Below are 26,737 nucleotides of genomic sequence, written 5' to 3'. Positions count from 1 at the left end.
TAAAATGGTACAACCACTTTGGAATTCAATTTGGCACTCCCTTAAAAAACTAGAAATAGAACTACCATGTGATCCAGCAATCCCACTCCTTGGAGTATATCCTAGAGAAATAAGAGCCTTTACATGAATAGATATATGCTTTTTATGTTCACTGCAGCACTGTTTACAATAGCAAAAAGATGGAAGCAAACCAAGGTGCCCACCAACAGATGAATGGATAAATAAATTATGGTATATTCACACAATGGAATATACTACGCACTGATAAAAAGCAATGATGAATCTGTGAAACATTGCTTAACATGGAGGAATCTAGAAGGCATTATGCTGAGTGAAATTAGTCAGTTGCAAAAGGACAAATATTGTATAAGACCAGTATTATAATAACCAAAGAAACAGTTTAAACAGAGAAGAAAATATTCTTTGATTATTAAGAGAGGGGGGAGGGAGGGAGGGAGGGAGAGGGGTTTTCACTAATTACATAGTTGATAAGTATTATTTTAGGTGAAGGGAAAGACAACAGACAGTACAGGAGAGGTCAGCACAACTGGACTAAACCAGAAGCAAAGAAGTTTCCTGAATAAACTGAACACTTCAAAGGCCAGTGTAGCAGGGGCGGGGTTTTGGGACCATGGTTTCAGGGAACATCTAAGTCAACTGGCATAATAAAATCTATTAAGAAAACATTCTGCATCCTGCTTTGGAGAGTGGCATCTGGGGTCTTAAATGCTAGCAAGCAGCCATCTAAGATGCATCGATTGGTCTCAACCCACCTGGAGCAAAGGAGAATGAAGAACACCAAAGACACAAGGTAATTATGAGCCCAAGAGACAGAAAGGGCCACATAAACCAGAGACTACATCAGCCTGAGACCAGAAGAACTAGATGGTGCTCGGCTACAACTGATGACTGCCCTGACAGGGAACACAACAGAGAACCCCTGAGGGAGCAGGAGAGCATTGGGATGCGGACCTCAAATTCTCGTAAAAAGCCCAGACTTAATAGTTTGAGTAAGACTAGAAGAACCCGGAGGTCATGGTCCACAGACCTTCTGTTAGCCAAGACAGGAGCCATTCCCAAAGTCAACTCTTCAGACAGAGATTGGACTGGACTATGGGATAGAAAATGACACTGCAGAAGAATGAGCTTCTTGGATCAAGTAGACACATGAGACTATGTTGGCACCTCCTGTCTGGGGGGGAGATGAGAGTGCAGAGGGGGCCAGAAGCTGGCTGAATGGACACAAAACTAGAGAGTGGAAGGAAGGATGTGCTGTCTCATTATGGGGAGAGCAATTAGGAGTATATAGCAAGGTGTATATAAATTTTTGTATGAGAGACTGACTTGATTTGCAAACTTTCACTTTAAGCACAATAAAAATAAATATTAAAAAAAAAAAAGATGACAGCCTTGGAAACCATATGGGGCAGTTCTACTCTGTCCTATAGCGTTGCTAGGAGTTGGAATGGACTCAATGGTGGTGGGTTTGGTTTTCTGGTTTAATTTTGTCCTGTTCCTGCACCCTTCTTACAGCCATACAATTCTAGGGCATCAAGTAGACGCCCTATGAATATTATTTTTTAAACAATTTTGAATATTCACGTTTATTACAAATATTTGTTTTTTATGTGATAATGGGAATGTTTTTTATAAACATTTTCATAAAACCGTCTGAAAAAGTCAACTTCTTATGTATAAGGACATTTGTTTATTCCAGTACTTTATAGGTATAAATACATTCTTGTGGTGGTGGTGTGCTGTCGAGCTGATTCTGGCTCATACTGACCCCACGTGACAGAGTAGGGCTGCCCCATAGGGTTTTCTAGGCTGCAATCTTTACAGGAGAAGATCTCTAGGTCTTTCTTCTACACAGTGGCTGGGTGGGTTTAGACTGCCAACCTCTCGACTGGCAGTCAAGTGCTTAACCATTTCCACCACCAGGGCTCCTTCGAGGTGTAAATATACCAAGCACATATTTCAATACAATGCTTAATATATTCAATATATGAAAACTAAAGTTTGTGGGGGATTCCAGTCTAAGTTTTGTTGATATGTTGGACAGCACATGTTCCCAGCTTCCCTACCATATAAGGCAAGAATCTCCGTAATGACATGGTTATCTCTAAGAGGGGAAATAAATTCAAATCATGTTAATGTAGTTTGATTCCAATGATGTTAGACCAGTGTAACCAGTTTTTAAATATTTTTACTGAATTATTTTAGAATTTAAATCCAGATGTAATCTAATAAAAGTAGGGTTTTAATCCATAAGCAATCTAAGTTTAGGCAGCCTTTAACTTCCTTCCCCGAACCTCTTACAAAGCTGATCCTCCACAACACAATGAATGCCCTTAGCTTTCCCTGATCTCTGTGTATTCTCTGCTGGAGGACCATCATGAGTGGTCAAGTAGCAAAGGAGTCATTGCCTGTGATGGTTAAGGTTGTGTGCCAACTTGGCTGGGCCATGATTCTCAGTGGTTTGGTAGTTATCATATAGTTGGTAGCTATGTAAAAATGTAATCACTTCCATAATGATTTGTTATGAGCAGCCAATCAATTGAAAAGGAGCTTCTCTGGGGATGTGGCCTGCATCCGATATAGGTGAATTTTCTAGCAAAGCTTGTTGGCTCTTGTTCATTCTGGATCCATCTGACCTCAGCTCTTGGGACTTGAGCTAGCAGCTTACCTGCTGATCTTGGGATTGTCAGCCTCTGCAGCCTGTAAGCCAGTGGCCTGCCTTCTGACCTGCAGCTATGTGAGTCAGGAGAAGCCTCAAGCCTCCAGTCTGACCCACAGACTTGGGACTTTTCAGCCTCTACAACAGTGTGAACCATTTCCTTGATATAAATCTCCCTGTCTATATATATTTATACACTTCAGTGGTTTTGCTTCTTTAGAGAACCCAGCCTAAGACATTGCCTAAAGAGGAAAGTGAAAGAATGCAAGAGAACAAAGATTATCTGGAGTCTGTGGGTGGTGCAAAGCGTTTATGTGCTCAGCAGCTAACCAAAAGGTTGGTGGTTGAAGTCCACACAGAAGTGCCTCGAAAGAAAGGCCTGATGATCTACTTCCAAAAAATCAGCCATTGAAAACTCTATGGAGCACAGTTCTACTCTGACACACACGGGTCACCATGAGTTAGAGTCAGCTCGACAGCAAATGGTTAAAGATTATCCACAAATTAGGGCAGCTCCACTCAGCTGAGGGTCAGTTCAGGGTCATAGAATCTACAAATGTTAGAATGACATAATCTCCTCAAGTTCAGTCTATAGCAGCAAAATTAAAGGCTCCAGATCACCTCACCGGTTATTGTTGTTGTTGTATGCCGTCAAGTTGATTTGTACTCCTACCAGCCGTACATGACAGGGAACTGTCCCATAGGGTCTCCTATACCGTAGTCTTTACAGGAGCAGATTTCCAGGTCTTTTCTCCCTCAGAGCCTCTGGGTGAGCTAAAACCACCAACACCTTTTGGTCAGCAGCCAAGTGCTTAACCATTGTGGCACCAGGGCTCCTTACCCTACTGGTTAGTAGATTGAAATCCAGGTCTGCTAATCCCTCTTCCAACCTCTATTGGAAGGCATCGGATTTAAAAACAAAAGAATAACAAAACAACATCTGTGGATAAGTAGCCTTCAAACCATGAGTCAGCTGTAGCCTCAACTAAATTTAATCTGTGATAGGGAACATAAAGCCACAATAAATTAAACCTCAACTTTAAGATTTGGGGCCTGGTGGTATGGTGGTTAAGCGTTTGGCTGCTAACCAAAAGGTCGGCAGTTCGAATCCACCAGCAGGTCCTTGGAAACCCTGTGGGGCAATTCTACTCTGTCCTACAGGGTTGCTATGAGTTGGAATCAACTCAATGGCAATGGGTTTGGTTTTCGGGTTTTTTTTTTTTTTAAAGATTTTAGCTTGGGAAGTTTAGAAAACAGCAAAAAAAGAAAAGAAAATGACTTTATACATAGAAACGAGGAGTATCACAGCTCATTTATAGTCAACTAAAAACAGGTTAGCTGGGTGTCTTTCACCTGAAATTTCTGTCAGAAAATGAGAAAAAGATAACATTTCCCAAATGCCTGTGGTTTGGGAAATGTTATCTTTTTCTCACTTTCTGACATTTTAGAGAAGTGTCAGATAATATTTTCTTATTTTAAAATATGAGTTATAGGTACTTGCGTTATGGGGGGTGGGGGGAGGTTACTGAGAGAGAGAGAGAGAGAATTCTCTTGCCAGCACTTCTCATTTTCTTTTTCATCTCCTTGTTTTTCCATCTTGACCCCACCGGCCGCCACTTTCCTCCTTATATCACTAGCTCCATTTCTACTTCTCTTAGAGGGCTATAAACTAGAAATAATAAATTTCAATAATTTATTTTGGCATTTGATTAATTTTCTAAAGAATCTCACACGACTTGATTTTACTTTTCTCCCTGTGGTTTCAGTGGCCCTCACAGAAATCTCACTCTTCACCCTCTGTTCTGCTGAGGGAACATCACGAAATTCTTCAGTGGGGAAGAACTTAACTTCTACCCCGTGAGAAACAAGAAAAATAATCAGCTATTATACTTTCAGTATTTTGTTTACATACACATGGTTCTGCTTTCTCTAGAGCTAACTTTCATCTCAGGTAACCCTAACTTTTGAGTGCCTACCGCCTACATGCTGGCCCTTGAATTGGAAATGAAAGACATACTGAGCTGTCCTGTTGGTGATGGTGATAAATACTTTGTGCTGTAACAAAAGCTGCTTTCTTCCCGCCCAGAAAGAGAAGCACTGGGGTGGGGCGATACCTTGAGGACACAGCCCCATGCAATATTATCATCGATTTTCAATTTATAAAAACAATACTGTCCAGGAGCATGGAGATTTTTTTTTTAACTCACTTCTCGTCTGTGGTCTAGATCACATGACTTCCCCAGAACACGTAATTGTCAGTCAGTGTATGTGTTAAGAATTAGCTTTAGAAACAAAGCAAACGCTACGCTGAAATGGGAATACAGGTATAATATTTTCAAAGTTGACCCCACCACCTGCCTATCAGTTTCTCACACTGTGGCAGCTTGCATATTGCTATGATGCTGGAAGCTATGCCACCAGTATTGTAAATACCAGCAGGATCACTCATGGTGGACATTTTTCTTCAGAGACAAGACAGACTAGGAAGAAAGGCCTGGTGATCTACTTCTGAAAATCAGCCAGTGAAATCCCTATGGCTCACAACAGCAGAATATCGTCCAACACAGTGCTACCGATCACGTAGGTGGCACAGGACGGGGCAGCATTTTGTTCTGCTGTGCTGACTCAACGGCAGCTGACAACAATATATGCATTGAAAATAAAAGAGGTGTGTTCTGTTTTCAAAGTATTACAATGACAGGCTGATGGGCTCTGTGGTAAGAAAACGGTGCTGATGTTGCTGTTTGTTTCCTCATGGCAACATGAGGGCCCAGCAGGTAAGCGTCCGTGTACAGAACGTCAGCAGAAGAGAGGTTTGGCTAATCCTAGAAGAAAATCCTCATCTGATGCTATATTCATGTATTAGTCAGAATAAACAACCATAAAAACAACCCCAAAATATTAGGAGCTTGATAATACAGGCTTATTCTTTGCCCAAGTCACATCCAAAGAGGATCGGTGGCTCTCTTCCAAGAGGTGACTCAGGGATCTAAGTTCCTTCTGTCTTGTGTTGCCAGGGTCTAAACATATGTCCTTCAAAACTGCTAAAGAAGGAGAAGACAGCGCATGGACCACCGCACAGGGGGTTAATGGATAGGCCTAGAAGCAGTTTATATCTCTTCTCGCCATATTCCATTGGCCAAAACTCAGTCACATGGCCCCAACCTGATTACAAGGGAAGTTGGAAAATGCAATCTTCCTGTGTTCCGTGAAGAGAAAACACAGTTGGAATCTAGCCAGTCTCTGCCATAGGAGATATATTCTTCAGTCTGTTAAATCACTAAACTTCGAGTGTGCTGAATAAGCGAAGGTGAGAAAGAAGAAAGGAAAAAGTTAAACAAGAACGTTTGTTAGTCGGATACAATCGGACCTTTGATTGGGCTGAACATCTCCAAAGGTTGGACGAAATGGGAGCTAAATCAGAGCGGAAACACCCAACATACGGACCTAAAAAGTTACTTGTTGTTCCAAAGTGCATGGCAACTTGAGTTTACAGCAACTTTTTCCCCCAGGAGCAGGCCAAAACAAAAAGCCCCCCTTGCAAGTCAAGAGTGATCCGGCCTCAAGGTGAGTGCGTCCATAGGGCCCTGGCTGAGAAAGAAGGGAAAAGGCAAGTCTTCAGAGTTATTCCATAAATGTGCTGTGCTCTAGGGAAATCAGGACTAGGGGATTAGAAAGGGAATCAGACAGGGCTGTCCAGGCAGGTGGGGGTCCAGAACCACCCTTGGCAGCTGGGGAGACTCCATAGCAAGCATATCACACTGTGTATATCCACACACACTATGTGTCCCTCCTGGGCTCCCCACTCAAGGGAATGGCTCCACCATCCACCCAGACACCCAAGCCGGACACCTGTCTCCTCTACCTTCTGTCTATACAGAGTCACCACCCTGCTGATCCTACCTCCTGGCTCGCTCTCTAATGCATCCTGCCTTCTACATCCCTCTACCATTTCCTTTGTCCAGGATCATCACTGCTCCCTGGACTTAAGCAACAATCTCCTACCTGGTCTCCCTGTCTCCAGTTGGTCCCGCCCCATCCAATCTATTCTTCATGCAGAAATCAGAATACTCTTTCTATATCATAAATTGGATCACGTCAACCCCCTGCTTAAAATCTTGTATCACATCTCCATTGTCTTTGCATCAAAACTCAGAATCTTTGGTACAGCACACAAGGTCCTACCTGATTGGTTTCTCCCTTGGTCCCCCACTTCTAGACTTTGCCCTTTCTCCCTAAAACTCTACTTGCATGTTACACTGCAGCCATGCTTTATGCTTCCAGAGGATCACCAGCTACTGCCACTTGCCACTGAGTGGATTCTGACTCATGGCAACCCCATGTGTGTCAGACTAGAACTATGCTCCACAAGGCTTTCGATCACTGATTTTTCAGGAGTAGATCTCCAGGCCTTTCTTCTGAGGCCCTTCTGGGTGGACTCAAACCTCCAACCTTTCAGTTAGCTGCTGAGCACAGGAACCGTTTGTACTATCCAGAGACTCATGCAGAATGACAAGGAGGCAATGAGACACTGAGAAAAGGAGAATGTTCTGAAGACAGAATCAGTGAATCCTCTGCTGATGCCCCAAAGAGGAGAATAAAAAGTGATTGGTGTATCCACACCCTAAAAAGGAACTGCACCATCTACGTGGGATGTCCTAAAGGGTAACGTCAACCTATTTTGTGACCTCCAGCTTACAACTACAGCAATGTAAGTGGGGATGAGAGTGAGCAGGGAGACGAATGGGAAGCAAGGATTTCTTGGTGTCTGGAGGGCTCTGTGTTCCCTCCACTGTCAGGAAAGGGAAGGAGTTTTCTTGCCCTTCCTGAAGTCAGGTGAAAAGACTTCAGGAGAACTGCTTAAAGCTCATGTCTCCTGGAATTTGGAGGACACAGATACAGACTGGTGCCTGACACCTCCCTGTAAAAGTCTAGAGATAAAACTCTGACCAGAGGGGCCCTTGCTGTGAAAGGAAGGATAGAAAGAAGGCTTGCAGTGGGAGCAGCCTGCTTTCTGAGAACTTGGAGGGGCTGAAGAAGCATTTCCCAGGGATAAGAGCAGACCCTACAGAAGGTCAGAGACTTGAGTTGTCTTAAAAGGCACCCTCCCAAAAGGTCTGTGTGCAGCATGAAGTGACCACAGAGTAAGAATCTATAAGGGGTGTATCTCCAGAAGCTGGAGCTGAGAGGGAGAAATCAGAATGACCAGTCAAAGGGGGACCACCTACAACAGCCTCTCAGTGAGTAGAAGGTCCTCAGAGGGGGTCCCCACAGGGACACCTTCAAAGAACTCACAAAAATTAGAACTAGCATTCAGGAACCTGCCCTCTCAAAGGCAAGCAATATGATGGTTCCTACATCTTGTCTCCCCTCTCTTACCTCACCCTGGAGATGGAGCCAGCCTAGTGAGTGGGAGGTGAATGTAAGAGAGGGGTCCAGCTTGGGCATCTGGGTGGATGGTGGAGCCATTCCCTGGAGTGGGGAGCACAGGACGGGCACGTAGTGTGATTTGGTTCCTGGGGAGTCTCCCCAGGATGGTCCTGGACCACCAGCTGCCTGGACAGTCCGGTCTGATTTCCTCCCTAATCCCCTAGTCCTAATTTCCCTAGAGCACAGCACATTTGTGGAATAATTAACATAGCTGTTCCATACCTGCCATCTACCTTTTTTAACATAAAGTTTGGCTATCTCTAGCAAAGAGGGCCACCCTATCTTCAACTCTCCTGAGGCTACTAACCCATTGCCATTGAGTTGATTCCAACTCACAGTGACCCCATGTGTTATAAAATAGAACCGTTCCACAGTGTTTTCTTGGCCGTGATTCTCACAGAAGTCAATTGCCAGGCCTTTCTTCCATGATGCCAATCTTCTGGTTAGTAGTTGAGTGCAAACTGTTTGTGCCACTCAGGGACCTTCCTGAAGCTACTAGGGCTACTTAATTTTATAATTCTACCCAGAGAACATTCATCTGCTAACATGGAGCCTTGAGACATCCTGTACCATCATCACAGGAGGGAAAGAAAAGCCACAGCCAGGCAGCCCAAGAAATTTGTTTAACCTTCCTTGTGAGGGTTGTTGATTCTAGGCATAGACCCAAGAACTGGAAAATGTCAGGCTTTGCTCAGCAAGTCCCTTCTGTGATTGAGAGCAACTGATGAGTCTGGAGGGAATACAAATGGGGGAAGTGCTTTCTCTCCCTCCAGTAGTGGAGACCTTACTTTTCTGTGCACATGAATCTTTCACAATCTATCTTTCAAAGGCTGTTAAGGAGCTACACCTCAGTATTTCTCCCTACGTACAGTTTCTTTGCTCATTTTGTAGGGTATGGGGTGGGGGAAGTAGAATTTTATTTGTGTGTATGTGTGATGATGTATTAGTTTCCTAGAGCTGCTGTAAGAAATTGCTACAAGGTTGGTGGCTTAAAACAACAGAAATGTATTCTCTCACAGTTCTGTAGGCCAGAAGTCCAAAATCAAGGTGTTGGCAGGGCATGCTCCCTCTGGAGGCTCCAGGGGAGGATCCTTCCTTGGCTCTTCCAGCTTCTGGTTGCTCCAGGCACTCCTTGGCTTGTGGCTGCATAACTCCAGTCTCAGCCTCCATCTTCACATGGCCTCCTGTGTCTCTGAAATCTCCCTCTGCCTTTCTCTGATAAGGGCACTTGTCATTGCGTTTAGGACCCAGTGGATAATCCAGGATGATCTGTTCTGGAAATCCTTAACTTAATAACATCTTCAAAGCCCTTTTTTCCAAATACAATCATATTCACAGGTCTTGGTGGACATATCCTTTCGGGCCACCATTCAACTCTCTACAGAAGGCAAAAAGAAAGCAATGGAATGACAAATATTTAAAGGAACTGGGGTTGATGGGGGAAACCCTGGTAGCATAGTGGTTAAGTGCTATGGCTGCTAACCAAAAAGTCGGCAGTTCGAATCCTCCAGGCGCTCCTTGGAAACTCTATGGGGCAGTTTTACTCTGTCCTATAGGGTCGCTATGAGTCAGAATTGACTCGACGGCACTGGGTTTGGTTTTTGGTTTTTTGGGGTTGATGGGAAAGTTCTTCTGTTTTGGAGGTGTGAGTCCAGCCCTTCCCCAACTCCAGACAGCACATCATACAGGGGCCTCCACACCACAACGTCTCTTGAAATCTTTAGGTCTGGATCATTGGGAGGCATCAGGATCAAGAAGACACAGGTGACGTTCTCCCCAAAGCTTTGTATCAAGACCACGCTCTCGTTCATTGATGTACAACAGATACATCAGTGTTCATAAGGAGATGGAAGGCCCTTCTCCCTCTTGAAGTAGAAAAATCAATGCCTGTAAGGAGGGCAATGTTTGATTCTCCAAGGCCAATTCCTCAAATGGGTACCACTCTCTTGACTACAAAAGTACTTTGTAAATTTTGAAGGGCTACATAAACATAAGGAGTCTCTGGGTGGCGCAGTTAAGTGCTTGTCTACTAAGCAAAAGGCTGGCAGTTTGAATCCACCCAGAGGCACCTCAGAACAAAGACCTCATGATCTGTTTCTGAAACGTGACAGCCTTGAAAACCGTATGGAGCAGTTCTACTCTTAAACACATGGGGTCATCATGAGTCAGAACTGACTCGATAGCAACTGATTTGGGGTTTTTTGGTTTATATAAAAAAAAAAATTTTTTTTTTTTTTAAGGCTGCTTTAAATCATCACCATTACCAATTAGAGGAAATAAGCTCTGCACTGCGCTTAGAGGTTCCTAGGATCATTGCTAACAGAAGTAACGATAAAAACAGTAAGTATCCACCATAGGGAGCCCTGGTGGTGCAGTGGTTAAGAGCCTGGCTGCTAACAAAAAGGTCAGCAGTTTGAATCCACCAGCCACTCCCTGGAAACCCTAAGGGGTAGTTCTACTCTGTCCTATAGGGTCTCTCTGAGTCAGAATCGACTTGATGGCAATGAGTTTTGGTTTTTATCTACCATATATTTAGCATGTTTTTTTATAGAGGCAGGGGAAACCCTGGTGGCGTAGTAGTTAAGTGCTACGGCTGCTAACCAAGAGGTCGGCAGTTCAAATCCACCAGGTGCTCCTTGGAAACTCTATGGGGCAGTTCTACTCTGTCCTATAGGGTCGCTATGAGTCGGAATCAACTCGATGGCAATGGGTTTGGTTTTTTTGGTTTTTATAGAGGCAGGCACTGTGTTAAGCATTTACACCTATAACCTCTTTGAGTCTTATTTCCATTATTTTTAAATGGAAATACTAACACCTCTGTCTCTGGTTTGTTCTGAAAATTAAAAGCATAAAATAGCTTCCACAAGGTCATACCGCCAGCGAGTGTGACACACCGGGGACTAGAATCCATCATACAGCCAGCGAGTGTGATACACTGGGGACTAGAATCCAGACCTTTCTGATTCCAAAGCTGGCTAACTTAACTACGGTATGTTTTTTCCCCACTCGTGTGACTTTGTAGCAAGGGACCGTTTCTGCCAATGGAAGACTTTCTCAGACTCCTGGGTATTATCTTCTTCCCCTTCAGGTTCTTCACCTAGGCAGCCTTAAACAGCCTTATAGAAAAGTAAGGAACAGGTAGATTCTTGGGGGGTTAGACCTGGGAGGTGCGGTCTATTCCTAACAGATAGATCTAACATTCTTTGACTTTATGATTCTAAGTGTTGTGCCTCAAACAGGCCTTGTGGACAAGGAATTGCAGGGCTTGAGGCTTGGAGCTGCTCTTCCTTGGGTATTTATAGGAAATGCCTTCAGCGAGGTTCAGCCTGGTTGGGGAGAAGGAAATCCGAGCACAAACATACAGTATATAATGAAGTGTTAGTAGGAATGCAGGTTATAAGTAATTGGGTGTTCAGGTTAGTCACAGCAGGTATAGGCCTTGTTCAAGTTCCAGCTCATGTCTGCCCACCTCCATGGAGCTGACCTGAGTGCTAGCTGCTGTCCTGGCTGTAAAGAAGACTGACTCCCCTTCTGGTGGCATGGACGGGGATGCTGAAGTCCTCTGTTTCCTTCAACCAAGAAGCTGGGCCAGTGACTCCAGGGTGATATGCTATACACTCAAAAGGGAAAAGAACTGCTAAGTGTATTTGTGTGACACCCAGGAACCCCAGGCTCCTCCATCTGTCAGGGGTCACATGCTCAACAGTGCCCTGAAAACAGTAGTCCAAGCCACCCCTGCTACTTCTGGGACTCTCCAAGGAATGTGTCCTCACTATAAGGGTCAACCTACCAGCCAGCTGACTCATGTCTGCTTCTCCACCCCACGTACAGTCACCCCCTAGGGACTGTATATTGGCTTTCCTGGGACTTCCATTTTCCCAAACCACTGCGCTCAAGCTTAACCCCCAGACATCCCTTAATTCTAAACATAGGTTGTTACAATTAACAAAGCTTTGGTGAAAGTTTGGGGATAAGAAGGTTTGGCTTCTCTGGGAACCCATGAGCCAAGTCCTCCTCAGGGTCTCCACTGGATACCTTAGACCTTTCTCGTTGTTGTTATTATTTGTTGCCCTGACTCATACCAACCTTATGTATAATAGGATGAAACGCTGCCTGGTCCTGCACCATCTTCATGATCTTTCCAACCTAGAAGGTCCATCTTCCAGCACTATATGGGACAATGTTCTGTTGTGATCCATGACTTTTATTGGCTCATTTTTAGAAGTAGATTGCCAGACTTGGAGTCCAGCTAGGTATTTTCTAAAGTTTTCACTTAAAAAAAAAAAAAAGTTGTCAAAATAAAATCATCTAAGATTTACAATTCTGCCTTCAGTGAAGGCATTTTAATTATGCAAAACATTTGGATACTTGTTGTTTTAGAACAGTCTACTCCAGAAGATTATCTGGGATTTACAAGTTTCATTACCAAAAGTTCCATTAAAGAGTTATTCTGCAATTAATGAAGAAGTCCGCCATCCGTCTCTAGATAAACAGAAAAGCTATAGGCAGTATTAAAAATAGCAGTTCCTTTGTGTATTGGTGTTTCTTTTAAAAGAAAAAAAAAAGTACTCTAGTCTCTATCAGAGTACCCTGCTATGTGCAAAGAATGAATGGATGAACGGAAAGAAGGAAGGAAGGAAAGGAGAAAAGGGGGGAGGAAGGAAGATCAAAACCATACTTAAGCCATGTTAGTAACACCCAACAGAGAACTGAAAAGTGATCAATTTATCTGGAGAAAATAAGCAAAGTGGACTCTTCATGCCAATACTAGGTATGTCCTTTGAGGATACCCTTGTTATGAATTAAATTGTGTCCCCGCCAAAGTATGTTTTAGATATGATCCTGTTTGGAAGTTGGGTTTTCTTTGTTACATTAATTAGATCATGCCCAAGTAGGGTGGATCCTAAATATAATCACTTCTGAGTTATAAAAAGAGCAGAACAGATACAGAGACACACACGTGAGGGAGACACAGGCCAAGCGGGCATCATCTACAAGCCAAGGAACCAAGGAGTGCCCGGGGCTACCGACAATGAAGGAACCAGCCTAGCTGACAATCTGATTTGGAATTTTAGCCTCCAAAATTTAAAGAACAAAATAAATTTCTGTTCTTTAAAGCCACCCACTTGTGGCATTTGTGTCAAGCTGGTGGAAGGAAAAACTCCTGGCCCAGGTGGCTAGAAGCCACACTTACGATCCCTCCTGCTCCGCAATACCAAGCTGTGTGTGTCCTCGGGTGGATCACTCTGTTCGTGAATGGAAGAGCAAAGATGAATGGAGCCTCCTGGACGTAGTGTGGGGAGGATACATTGTGCTGGGCTGTCAGCCACCTGGGACAAAATCACAGGCACCAGAAGAGAAAGGATACACACACCCACACGTTCCATCAAGTTCAGGAAATACTGTGGGTGTGTACAATGTCAAGAGGGGGTTGGCTTAGGGCAGAGATTTCTGCAGACACCAGAGGTATGAGCACTGGGCTGAATAAAAGGAAATTAGGATTAATGAGTCCTCTGGTTCCATGCACCTCCCACCCTTCCGCCATGGCCAGCATTTAGGGAGCTTTCTTCACCATCTCTTGACTGCAATATCCAATGGTGCCTTAGAACCTGTGAAGAGGCTGTGGGAAAAGGGGACATGATGTGGCAGAAGGAGAACAGGTTTCTGAATCATACAAGCCCAGTTCAAAGCCAGCTCTCCAAACCCCAGCCATGCAACCTAGTTCAGGCTGTATAACTCCTCTGAGCCCCGCTCCCATGTCTGCTAGAAAAAAGAGGGGAAACTCCACCCCGAGAAGTGCAAATTCTCTGGAAAGACTTCGAAGTATCTAAATAAGGTTATTTGGTGAATTCTCCAAATTCTCTGAAAGGACTTCAAAGTTTCTGAGTAAGTTTCTGAATAAGAAAGAATGCAACTAACCATTGCCGTTGAGTTGATTCCAACTCATAGCGACCTTATAGGACAGAGCAGAGCTGCCCCACAGGGTTTCCAAGGAGCAGCTGGTGGATTCAAACTACCAACCTTTTGGTTAGCAGCTGAGCTCTTAACCACTGTCTCCTTAATTCCTCCAAGAAATGGAATGTTTACTATACCAGGTGACTGGTAGTGCCCATGGTTAAACTAGGCTTCATCACAAGTTAAAAAAAAAAAGTAAGAAATTAAGGCATGTGTGATCCAATTATAATCATTTCCTCTTTAAAATAATATCCCTTAAAAATGGTATTACATAATGGAATACCACACAACAATAAAGAACAATAAAGAATCCATGAAACACCTCACAACATGGATGAATCTGGAGGCCATTATGCTGAGTGAAATTAGTCAGTGGCAAAAGGACAAATATTGTCTGAGACCACTATTATAAGAACTCAAGAAAAGGCTTAAACACAGAAGAAAACATTCTTTGATGGTTATGAGGGTGGGGAGGGAGAGATAGGGGAATTCACTAACTAGATAGTAGACAAAGAATCATCTTGGGTGAAGGGAAGGACAACACACAATACAGGGAAAGTCAGCACAAATGGACTAAATTAAAAGCTAAGAAGTCCCCTAAACCCAACCAAACACTTTGAGGGACAAAGTAGCAGAGGCATTATGGTTTGGGGGGACATCTAGGTCAACTGGCATTACAAAGTTTATTAAGAAAATGTTCTAAATCCCACTTTGCTGAGTAGCATCTGGGGTCTTAAAAGCTTGTAAGTGGCCATTTAAGATACATCAGTTGGTCTCAACCCACTTGGAGCAAAGGAGAATGAAGAACACCAAAGGTGCAAGGAAAATATTAGCCTAAGAGACAAAAGGGCCACATAAACCAGAGATTCCATCAGCTTGAGATCAGAAGAACTAGATGGTACCCAGCCACCACCAATGACTGCCTGACAGGAAACACAACAGAGAGTCCCTAACAGAGCAGGTGAAAAGCCTGGAACAGAACTCACATTCACATAAAAAGACCAGACTTAATGGTCTGACTGAGACTGAAGGAACCCCTGAAGCCATGGGCCCCCGGATGCTGTGTTAACCCAGAACTAAGACCATTCCCAAAGATCACTCTTCAAAGGTTAGATTGGACTATAAAACATAAAATAATACTCATGAAGAGTGTGCTTCTTAGTTTAAGCAGATACACGAGGCCAAAGGGGCGGCTCCTGCCCGTAGGCAGGATGAGAAGGCGGGAAGGGACAGGAGCTGGTTGGATGGATACAGGAAACCCAGGTGGAAAGGCGGAGTGTGCGGTCACATTATAGGGATTGCAACTAGTGTCGCATGACGATATGTGTGTATATAATTTTGTATGAGAGATTAACTTGAGCTGTAAACTTTCATCTAAAGTACAATAAAACTTAAAAAAAAGGTGTTAAAATTAGAAATCCAATTTGTAGAAAGATTTTAAAAAATCAAATTCCTACACTCGAAGTTAGCACGTCCTTACTTTAAAACTACCAAATGTGACTCAGCTTAATCTTGGCTCACTAGCTTACATGATTCCTTTTCTCATTGTCCCAAATCTTTAGATCTGTATATTCCTAGTAGCGCCATTACTTTGAGGCACCATAGAGCTATCTGTTTAAAAAATAAAGGAAAGTAAAGGAAGGAAGAGAGGGAGGGAGGAGAAAGAAGAGAAGGGAAGAGAAAGAGAAGAAAGGGAAGGGAAAGGACCTCTTGGTTTAGCAGGGTGGCATGTTACTTCTGCTTTCTGGTTCTACCAATTAGCTCTAGCACATGGCTTTTCTTGGCAGCTTTCTGCTTCCCATCCCAGATGGTATAGAAAACCCTGACTGCTGACTTTCTGGCTCTTCTTTCCTATTTCCTCTCCCCACAGCTAATTTAAGAAAGTCTACACGCTACCCGGGCAACTGCCAGCCCTGCCTCATTTCCCTTGTCTTTGCCTTCTCCGGCCACCCACAGTCATGTTTACTGCTGGTCTCCTCCAGCGCCTGAGCCCGATCTGACAACAGTAAGAAATAAATCAGCATCTTTAGCCACACAGATTACTGTGGCATGGAACGAAACTTCACCCCACAGTAGAGATCCAGGGACCCTGATACAACTTCTGGGCTCCTGCAAGCTCCAACTGCCCATGGGCATTTTCTTTGCTGCCAACCAAATCCACAGTCTAGTCAACCAGGAAGGCCCTGCAAGCCTACACAACCCCCAATTTGAGCACCTGTGCCCTTCCCATTTTCATCCAGCCTATGGACCTGGGCTGCTACTACTGTCCTAGTATCTGCGGCTCATACATCATAGCCTGGCTCCCACCCCTCACCCTATGGTGAGCCATTCATTTCTCACAGCCTACGGAGATGGAGAAGTGGAGGAGTTCCTGGTTGGTGCAAATGGTTAATGGGCTCAGCTGAAAGATCAGTGGTCTGAGTCCACCCAGAGGTGCCTTGAAAGAAATGTTTGACAATCTATTTCTGAAAAATAGATATTTTGGCAAAACCGTCTCTTCACTCTGCACTCTTTCCATTGCCTGATTTTTGGGACTCAAGCTCGTGGAGTCTTCAGCCTACTGTCTGACTTGAGGATTTTGGATTTACCAGCCTCCACGATCACGTGAGCCAATTCCTTGAAGTAAATCTCTCTAGACTGGATGGATGGATTGGATGGATTGGATGGATGGATGGGTGGGTGGGTGGGTGGGTGCGTGGGTGGGTGCGTGGGTGGATGGGTGGATGGGTGGATGGGTGGATGGATGGATGGATGGATAAAAGTGTGGGTGGGTGCGTGGGTGGGAAGGTAGTAGGTACGTAGGTAGGTAGAGATCTCAGTAGTTCAGTTTCTCTGGAGAACCCTGACTAAGACACCTCCTCTGTGCCTTTGGCCACCCCTGAGCACTCCCAGCGACCTGTTTCTGGGTGTCATCACATTTCATTGTTATCAGGTGCGTACCTGCCTGTCTGTCCACTGGACTTTTGAAGTCCTCGAAGACAGGCTCAGGCTCTTATTTATCCTTATATTGCTGGGATCTAGCACTGGAATTGGAACACTGGAGACCTTCAATGGATATATGTTGAACAAAAGATGTTCCAGAAAGCTGAAGACTCACAAGAAAGATGAAGGTTCAGGGATGGACAAAGAGTTGAGAGTTCTGCAAGTCATGATGCAGCCCAGAATACCTCTTGGCTCAGAAATTCACATAGGGCTTTATAGAGAAAATGGCATTTGCACTGTGCCCTGAAGGATAATGGTATTTTGACATGCAGAGATGGGGAAAAAAGGCCACACTGGTGGTTCAGTGGTAGAATTCTCATCTTCCACGCAGGGAAGATCCAGGTTTGATTCCCAGCCAATGCACCTCATGAGCAGCTACCACCTGTATGTCAGTGGAGACTTTCGTGCTACTATGACGCTGAACAGGTTTCAGCAGAGCTTTCAGACTAAGACGAACCAGGAAGAAAGGCCTCCCGAAAATCAACCAACTCTGGATCACAATGGTTCAATCCACAACCAATCACGGGGATGACGCAGGACCACACAGAATTTCATTCCATTGTGCAAGGGTTGAGTCAGGGCCAACTCAACAGGAGATAACATCTCCAACAGGGATGGGGGAAGGATTTGCCGGTGGAAGGAATGCCTTAAGTTAAAGTACAGAAGTGGGAAGACACAGAGAATGTTCAGGAAAAATCAAATACAGTTTTCCTAGTACACAGGTTGCGTGGGGGAGGAGGGGCAATGCAGGAAGAGGCTGGGGAGGCAGCAGGGGCCAGAGGATTGCACCCTGGAATCCAGTCTCAACCACGTGGCTGTGTTCAGATGCAGGACGGACCACTGGGGGTTGTTGTCTAGACTAGGCAAGGTTTGGGGGAGTAACATAATGATTTAGGTTGGGCTATCACTTCTGCCTTTGCTAGGAAAGTTATTGGAGTGAGGTTGCTAAGGTTCCCGTCCTGAGGGGTGAGCTCACTGACTGGTGAATGAATTAAACGCAGGGGTGGGGGAGGAAAGCCACCTTCACTGCCATTTATTTATTTGCCACTCCTAGACAGGGCCAAAGATCTAACTGCTTCAGTTTTATTTACTGATGTCATTTAGACACAGTCTGAAAAAAGAACTAACAAGATGCTGCAAAAGCTGAAAGACTCACACAACCATCATGCTTTCATCGTGGGTTATTCTTATGCTGGGAGTCCTGGGGTGGTGCAAATAGTTAACGTCCTTGGCTGCTAGCTGAAAGGCTGGAGGTTCGAGTCTGCCTAGAGGCACCTCAGAAGAAAGGCCTAATGTTCTACTTCCAAAAAATCAGCCACCGAAAACCCTAAGCACAGTTCTACTCTGACACACGTGGGGTGACCATGATTCGGAGTGGACTCGACGGCAGCCGGTAATTCTTACACTGCAGATGCAACCCCACAGGAAAGTGAGTGGAAAAGCCACACGTGGAAGGCTGGTGCAGAGCTCCATGAGCTGAGCTTTCAGGGCAAGCTGAGCCCCTCTGGGTGGAGGGAGGCCTCTGCTACGGGCTCATGCTGGGATCTGCGACCCTCTTCTTGAGGTTCAGGATGACACAAACATCTCTCCCGCACCTCTAGGCTTCCAGGCACTCTCGCCTCCGTCCCTCTGCATTGCTCTGGGTCCTTGTCTGCAGGCTCATCAGAGAGAGGGAGACACTGGACGCACTCTGCTGAAAGTACTCACGGAGAGGCGGAACCAGCTGCTATCTGGTGCTGTCGACTGCTTCTGTTATAATCACTCCCCACCCCAAGTTCTGCTCTTCTCCTGTTGTTGTTGTTAGGTGCTGTCGAGTCGGTTCCAGCTCACAGCTACCCCACGTACAGCAGAACAAAACACTGCCTGGGCCTGCGCCATCCTCACATCGTTATGCTTGAGCCCATTGTTGCAGCCACTGTGTCAACCCATCTCACTGAGGGTTTTCCTCTTTTTCACTGACCCTCTACTTTACCAAGCATCACGTCCTTCTCCAGGACTGGTCCCTCCTGATAACATGTCCAAAGTACATGAGACAAAGTCTTGTCATCCTTGATTCCACGGAACACTCTGGCTGTATTTCTACCAAGACAGATTTGTTCGTTCTTCTGGCAGTCTGTGGTATATTCAACATTCTTCGCCAACATCATAATTCAAAGGTGTCAATTCTTCTTCGGCCCTCCTTATTCATTGTTGTCATGGATTGAATTGTGTCCCCCCAAAATACATGTCAACTTGGTTAAGCCATGATTCCCAGTATTGTGTGGTTGTCCTCCATTTTGTGATTCTAAGTTTATGTTAAATAAGATTACGGTCGGTTTGTAACACCCTTAGTAAGGTCACATTCTGATTCAATGTAAAGGGAGTTCCCCTGGAGTGTGGCCTGCACCACCTTTTATCTTACAAGAGATTAAAAAAAAAAAAAAGGGACGCAAGCAGAGAAGAAGCACCAAGAAAGAAGCACCTGGAGCAGAGTGTGTCCTTTGGACCTGGGGTTCCTGCACCGAGAGGCTCCTAGTCCAGGAGAAGATTAATGAGAAGGACCTTCCTCCAGAGCCGTCAGAGAGATAAAGTCATCCCATGGAGCTGACACCCTGAATTTGGACTTCTAGCCCACTAGACTTGAGAAAATAAATTTCTCTTTGTTAAAGAGAAAATAAATTTCTCTTTTTTAAAGCCATTTACTTGTGGTATTTCTGTTATAGCGGCACTAGATGACTAAGACGATTGTCCAGCTTTCACATGCATAGGAGGCAATTGAAAATATCGTGACTTGGGTCAGGCACATCTTAATCTTCAGTGTGACATCTTTGCTTTTTAACACTTTAAAGAGGGCTTTTGCAGAAGATTTGCCCAATGCAATACGTCGTTTGATTTCCTGTTAGCTGCTTCCATGGGAGTTGATTGTGGATTCAACTAAAACGAAACACTTGACAACAACAATCTTTTCTCCATTTATCATGATGTTGCTTATTGATCCAGTTGTGAGGATTAGTTCTTCCCTTAGTTCTGTACAAGTATGATTGTGAACTAAGAGTTTCAATAAATACCTTTTGAAAAGGCTTTTATTGGCCCTTAGCATACAAAGTGAGGTGGTGAAAACAGTTAACACACTCAGCTGCTAACCAAAAAGTTGGAAGTTTGAGTCCATCCAGAGGCACCTTGGAAGAAAGGCCTGGCGATCTACTTCTGAAAACTCAGCTATTAAAACCCTATGGAGCACAGTTCTACTCTGACACAAGTAAGGTCTCCATGAGTCGAAATTGCTTCAAAGGCAGCAGGTTTTAGGTTTTTTTTGTGTGTGTGTCCATCCAGCTGGTGCTTGGCATGACGCTCTGGACATAAAACCCTCACGTCAACGTTTCTGGGTCTAGGACAAAGCCTATCCCACAATGTGCAATCCCAGCCAACGAAATGGTAGGTGAGTGCCCAACTCAATCCCTGTTTTATTCCTAAACGGATTTAAAAGCCTGGCTGTGGCCAGTCAGATGTGACTGAAGCAGAGCTTTCAGAAGGAGAAAGAAGGGCAGAGGACCAACCATCCCAGAATATGTCTCTCATTAAGGTCCTTCAGTGAGAGGAAAAAAATGAACAAAATGACTTTTCTGTTTTTAAAAAAAAACCTTCAGGGTATTAAGAAAATAAATGAAAGTCTTATTAATTAAACAGGGAAATAGTGTGTTTACTCACTACAGACTGCACTTCACAAATAGAACCTTTCTTCCTTTAATTAAAACCTGATCAAACCAGAGGATAAATCGTCAGCTTGTAACCTCGTAAACCCTTACAGAGGTAAAACGTTCCCAGGAATGATCATGTGGGGGTTTCTCCAAGCACTTCATCGTCAGGTAAATGACTGCAGATGGCTATAACTTCCAGGACTGCGTTGAGGATCCTTCCTCTCTAAGATAAAGCAATTGGAACATCACAAACTTCCCCAAGAAAGAAAAGTTATAAAGACTGATTTTAAAACAAAAACAAAACCACTGGATTGACCCCTAAGAGCCAGAGGAGGGAAGCGGACCCCGGGAGCAGGAAGGTCCCTCCACCTCTGCCAAGCTGTGCTCAGGCGCCCCTGGGCTGTGAAGAGGCGGCAGAGCTATGAGGAGGCCTCACTGTGCTAGAACAGTAAGAGCAGACTCTGCTGGAAGGCCGCCGTTTACTGCGTCATCTGACCAAATCCTCGCTGCATCCCTGTGGGTTAAGGAGGTGCTATGATTACTTAAAGAAGCCCTGGTGGCACAGTGGTTGAGCACTCCACTGCTAACCGAAAGGTCGGCAGTTCGAACCCACCAGCCGCTCTGTGGGAGAAAGATGTGGCAGAATATTTTAACTGTCCTAAAGATGCCCTGTGCTCCATCTATTCACCCCTCCTCCTTTCCCCTGACCCCTGGTACCCACTGATCTTTTCACTGTCTCTATAGGTTTACCTTTTCCAGAAGGTCATGTAGTTGGACTCAGTCTGTAGCCTTTTCAGACTGGCTTCTTTCCCTTGTCAGTACGCATTTAAGGTTCTATCTAATAGTTTTGAAAAGCTGTTGCAAAGTCCTAATGAGTGAATCCACACAGCTCTGCTGTCTTGCATGGAACACTCTGTTCCTGCGAACCTCCACCCAGAGACCTGACACCTCTTGCTCTCAGCTCTGTGATTGACCAACTGCCCAAATCAGACACCTTCTCACATACTGCACAGGATACTCACTGCCAATGGGTACCAAGTCAATGCACCAGAAATCGGACTTAAGTAACACAAGGCCTCACATGAAGCATTTTATTTTCATGAGTTGTGGGAGTGAGAGGTCCCTGGATAGCTTAAGTGGTTTGCACTTGACTACTAACCTAAAGGCCGGTGGTTTGAATCCACCCAGTGGTGCCACAGAAGAAGGCCTGGTGATCTGATCCCATAAAGATTATTGTTGTTGTTAAGTGCCGTCAAGTCGGTTCGGACTCTGAGCTACCCTATGTACTACAGAACAAAACACTGCCTGGTCCTGCACCATCCTCACAAAAGTTGCTAGGCTGGAGCCCAGTGTTGCAGCCACCGTATCAATCCATCTCGCTGAGGGTCTTCCTCATTTTCGATGACCGTCCACTTTACTAAGCATGATGTCCTTCTCCAGAGACTGTTCCCTCCTGATAATATGTCCAAAGTACGTGAGATGAAGTCTTACCATCTTTGTTTCTAAGGAGCATTCTGGCTGTATTTCTTCCAAGACAGATTCGTTCGTTCTTTTGGTAGTTCATGGTATATTCAATATTCTTTGCCAACAACATAATTCAAATGCATCAATTCTTCTTCGGTCTTCCTCATTCATTGTCCAGCTTTCTTTTTTTTTTTTTTTTATTGTGCTTCACATGAAGGTTTACAGTGCAAATTAGTTTCTCATTAAACAATTAATACACATATTCTTTTGTGACATTGGTTGCCAACCCCACAACATGTCAACACTCTCCCCTTCTAGACCTTGGGTTCCCTGTTACCAGCTTTCCTGTCTCCTCCTGCCTTCTCGTCTTTGCCCCTGGGCTCGTGTGCCCATTTAGTCCTGTTTTGTTTTATGGGTCTGTCTAATCTTTGGGTGAAGTGTGAAACTCAGGAGTGACTTAGTACTGAGTTAAAAGGGAGTCCGGGGGCCACACTCCCAGGGTTTCTCCAGTCTTTGTCAGACCAGTAAGTCTGGTCTTTTCTTTTGTTAGAATTTTGGTCTACATTTTTCTCCTGCTCTGTCCAGAACCCTCTATCGGTGTCCCGTCAGAGCAGGTGGTGATAGCTGGCACCGTCCAGTTGTGCTCATTGTCCAGCTTTTGCATGCATATGAGGCAACTAAAAACACTATGGTTTGGTTCGGGAGCACCTTAGTCCTTAAAGTGACATCTTTGCTTTTTAACACTTTAAAGATTACAGCCAAGAAAACTCTATGGAGTGCAGTTCTACTTTGTAACACATGGGATCGCCATGAGTCAGGAATGACTTGACGGCAGTGGGTTTGGTTTTTGGTTTTATTAAACCCCAGCAAAGACTTCTTGTGACTCCATCTCCTGAGTTGGTTATGTGACACCTGGCTGTCTCCTTGCTGGCAGGACAAGTGGGAGACAAGTGGTGGCTTCTCATTACTAAGAGCAGTGGGTTTCGGGATGGCTGAGTAGCTGGCAGTACTTCAACAAAAGAGCAAAACCTCAAAAAAAGCACCCTGCCTCTGTATGCCATTAATCCCTAACAAGAAAACAGCACTTACTTCTCCCACATCGACTCGGGGGGGGAAACAACTCCACAAAATCTAGCCAAATGCACAGACTCAAAATACCAACTTTTGAACAGTCGTTTCTCCTCTTGTGAGCTGCATCCTACTCCTGGGGCTGCTACAGTCCAGCATCTTACTTCTTTCTAGCTGCTGCTGCCTACAAAAGTACTTAGCGGGTGTTAGAGGGCAGCACTGGAGACCCTGGGTAGTGCAAATGGTTAACATGCTCAGTTGCTGAAAGGTTGGAGATTCAAGCCTACCCAGAAGCTCCTTGGAAGAAAAGCCTGGCGATCTACTTCCGAAAAATGAGCCATTGAAACCCTATGGTGCACAGTTCTGCTCTGACATGTATGGGGTCACCATGAGTCGGAATCAACGGGTAGAGCGAAGTATTAGAGATAAGAGAGTAGGACACAGCTGATGCTTTCTCCTGCTATAAATCAAAACAATTCAGAACACCAAAGAAAGGAGAACTTTGGAGAGAAAGCAAGCAGCTGTCAAAAGCAATTTATATAAGACGCGAATACTCAGATATTGGTCTACTCCCAGGATCTCCAAAACCTATCTATAAATCAGCAGTTGAATCGCTTACAAAAACCTTTGCAGAAATAAATGCTGACCAGGAACATTAGTTCACAGTTTAAAAAGATTCTTAAGAGACAAATGATGATCTAAAGATAGAATGAAAGAATTGATAGCACTGTGTTTACTAGATCTTACCCTGCCCTGCTCGAGTGAGTTGGCAGGGAACCTTGTTTAACATTCTCTTGTAGCTGACATCCATTGTTTCACTCGCCCTGCATGACTTTCTTTCGGGAAATGCCCTTCTCCACGCTCTGTGACTTTTCGGAGCCCTCATTCCTGGGACCTTGCCTTCCGTGCATAGGAATGAGCATGGTGTGTTCCCTTGTTGCCTGTGGGCGGCAGCCTCCACTATGGCCCCAACCACCCCGCCTCCTGGTAGCGCCCTCCTGCACTGGGCCAGTTGGTCTACGTGACACGCAGCAGAAGTGATCATGTGTTACTTTGCAGAGGAGATTATAAAAGACTGTGGCTTCTGTATTGGGTTTTCTTTCTCCCCTTCTTTCCTCTCCCTTTCTCTCCCCTTCCCACCCTCCCTTTTCCCTGTCTCTTTTCCCTCCTCTTTCTCTCTGAGCAGTCGCTCTGGGGGGAAGCCAGCTACATGTAGACAGGACACTCAGGGAGCCTGTGGAGAGGCCACATGGCGAGGATAAGAAGCCTCAGGCCAACAGCCTGGGAGAAGCAGATGCCTGGAAGCAACCATGTCAACGAAGCTGGAAGCAGATTCTCCAGTCCCAGTTGAGCCTTGAGAGGACAGCAGTCTCTACCCACCGTTTGACTGCAACCTTGTGAGGGGCCCTCAGATGGTACCACCAGCTGAGCTGCCCCCAGATTCCTGCCTCACAGAAACTGTGTAAGACAATACATTTTTGAAGCTGCTAAGATTTGGAGTAATTTGCTGTCCAGCAGTAGATAACTGATACGCTGGACAATCAGACTTATGGCAGACCCCTGAACACACTGAATACTGTGTGACTGGTCCACGGGCAGACCAATCAGAATCCTTTTTGAGAACTGACATGAAGACGCAGTGACGAGGGCCTCTGGGAAAAATCCTGCAATTCATGAGACAGTCCCACACAACAAATAATTCTCCATTCCAAATTGCCAAGCACACCCTGTGGGGAAGCCCAGATCTAGATCCTCCAGTGGCTATCTTATTTGCCACATGGAACTTTGATGAGACTGAAGCAAACCTGGAGGATAGTAGAACCAAGATATGTTGAAAGAGAAAAAGACTGAGTCCTGTGGATAGAATACGAATACCTGGATCCAGCCAAGCCTGAAGACAGAAGCTGTACCCTTTTAAGTTCCCAATTACATGAGACAATACATTTTCTTTATGATTAACCCTTTTGTACCCAGTGGTACATATAGTGACCATGAACTTTTCCAGCCTCTGGGGTTTATTGGGAAGCTTCTGTACCACTGACAGTGCATGCTACCACAAGGCAGGGGCCTTTATGACTGTTTGAAACTGAAGAAGCAGGTGTGTTCCACAAATTACTGTTTTTACAGGGTATTGTATGAGATGTCTGAATTTTTGGTAGGAAAATAGAAATTTTGACAATTTGTATTTGTTACACATACGTACGCAGAACCCAGTGGAAACTCTGGGGTATAATCACTGGCACTTCATATGTACCACTAAACACTTAGGGCAGGCTTGCGGAAGGGGACAAGAAAAAAAATCCATACTACCCACCAAAAATTCAGACACACTCAATGATTCAACATGCTTCCATCGATGAAAACATATGGTATCAACAAAAACTTCAAAGCAGAAAATAAGAGGGTCACCAAAGGGTTAAAACAGTAAAGTGGGTTATTGGTGTTGGCCACTAAAAGAATCATGGCTATTCAATCATTCAACCATCCATTCATTCAAATACATTTTGAGCCTTTCCTCAGTGCTAGGCTTTGGTTTAGATCCTGGGAATACATAATTAAAGATGGCACATTCCACAACAGCCAAGAGTTAACTAATAATAGTACAGAGTGATGTGATATATATTATATGGTTATATAGATAGCTATGAATAAACATTTTGCTATTGTTGTTAGCTGCTATCAAGTAGCTCTGACTCGTGACCTTTATAACAGAATGCAAACTTGTCCAGTCCCATGCCATTTACAGGATTGTTGGTGTGTTTGAGTCCATTATGGTAGCTATATATAGCTATGTGTGCATGTGTGTGTGCATGTGTGTGTGCATTTGTGTGTGTGTAGGAGTCCCTGTGTGCTGTAAAGAATTAATGCACTCAGATGCTAAACAAAAGGTTGGGCGTTCAAGTCTACCCAGAGGCATCTTGGAAGAAAGGCCTGGCAATCTACTTCCAAAAAACCAGCCACTGAAACCCTATAGAGCACAGTTCTACTGTGAGAATACAGAGGAGGAACATCTGCCCAGTCTCACAGTAGGAGGTAGTTAGGGAAGAGCTTGCTCAGATAAAAGGGAAACTGATAACTTAGGAGCCTTGTTTGATGAACAACAAGTGACTCACTGCCCAGGCCAAAGCTTTTAATATAGCCTCCTTTTGGTTATTGAGACGAAGATCACAGTGATTCAAGAAACACTTACAGACCATTTGGGAAAAACACAGTAAGACAAAGCAACATTGATCCAATAAATTGTCCCTTATAAACCACTCAGGTTATTTTCTCTCTCCACTTCTTTATGACGTCTAGTATTTCATCTCCAGAAACAAGTCTCTGTTATAAATGCGTCTCTGTTTTTCAAAAGTGAAAATGGGAGGAAGATATTCTTTCCCAACCAGACTCAGTCCAGAGCAGACAAAATCATTTTCACTTATTCCTGGGGTCTTTACATCTCCCTCACCCAGAGCACAGAATTATGGGAAGGAATTACATGCTA

The 26,737-nt window shown here is 44.6% G+C and overlaps 1 protein-coding gene across 7 annotated transcripts in view; it reads right to left on the bottom strand.

The window, feature by feature from the left end:
* The window catches only part of RNF182 (ring finger protein 182), a 195,462-nt gene that overhangs the window by 42,397 nt on the left and 126,328 nt on the right, over positions 1–26,737 (bottom strand). For 4 of the 7 annotated variants that reach the window (XR_007517372.1, XR_007517362.1, XR_007517366.1 and 1 more), the window contains one exon: positions 11,592–12,379. The gene's annotated coding sequence lies outside the window, so the exon portion shown is untranslated. Of the gene's footprint in view, positions 1–4,127; positions 9,486–11,591; positions 12,380–26,737 lie in introns of those variants that run through there. The other 3 variants (XR_007517365.1, XR_007517363.1, XR_007517364.1) reach the window with 3 other exon arrangements.

Source organism: Elephas maximus, chromosome 1 (genome assembly GCF_024166365.1).
Source record: "Elephas maximus indicus isolate mEleMax1 chromosome 1, mEleMax1 primary haplotype, whole genome shotgun sequence".
In the NCBI taxonomy this organism is placed as follows: domain Eukaryota; kingdom Metazoa; phylum Chordata; class Mammalia; order Proboscidea; family Elephantidae; genus Elephas; species Elephas maximus.
The sequence above is the reverse complement of the archived record's forward strand: the minus strand, read 5'-3'. Positions and strand labels throughout refer to the sequence as shown.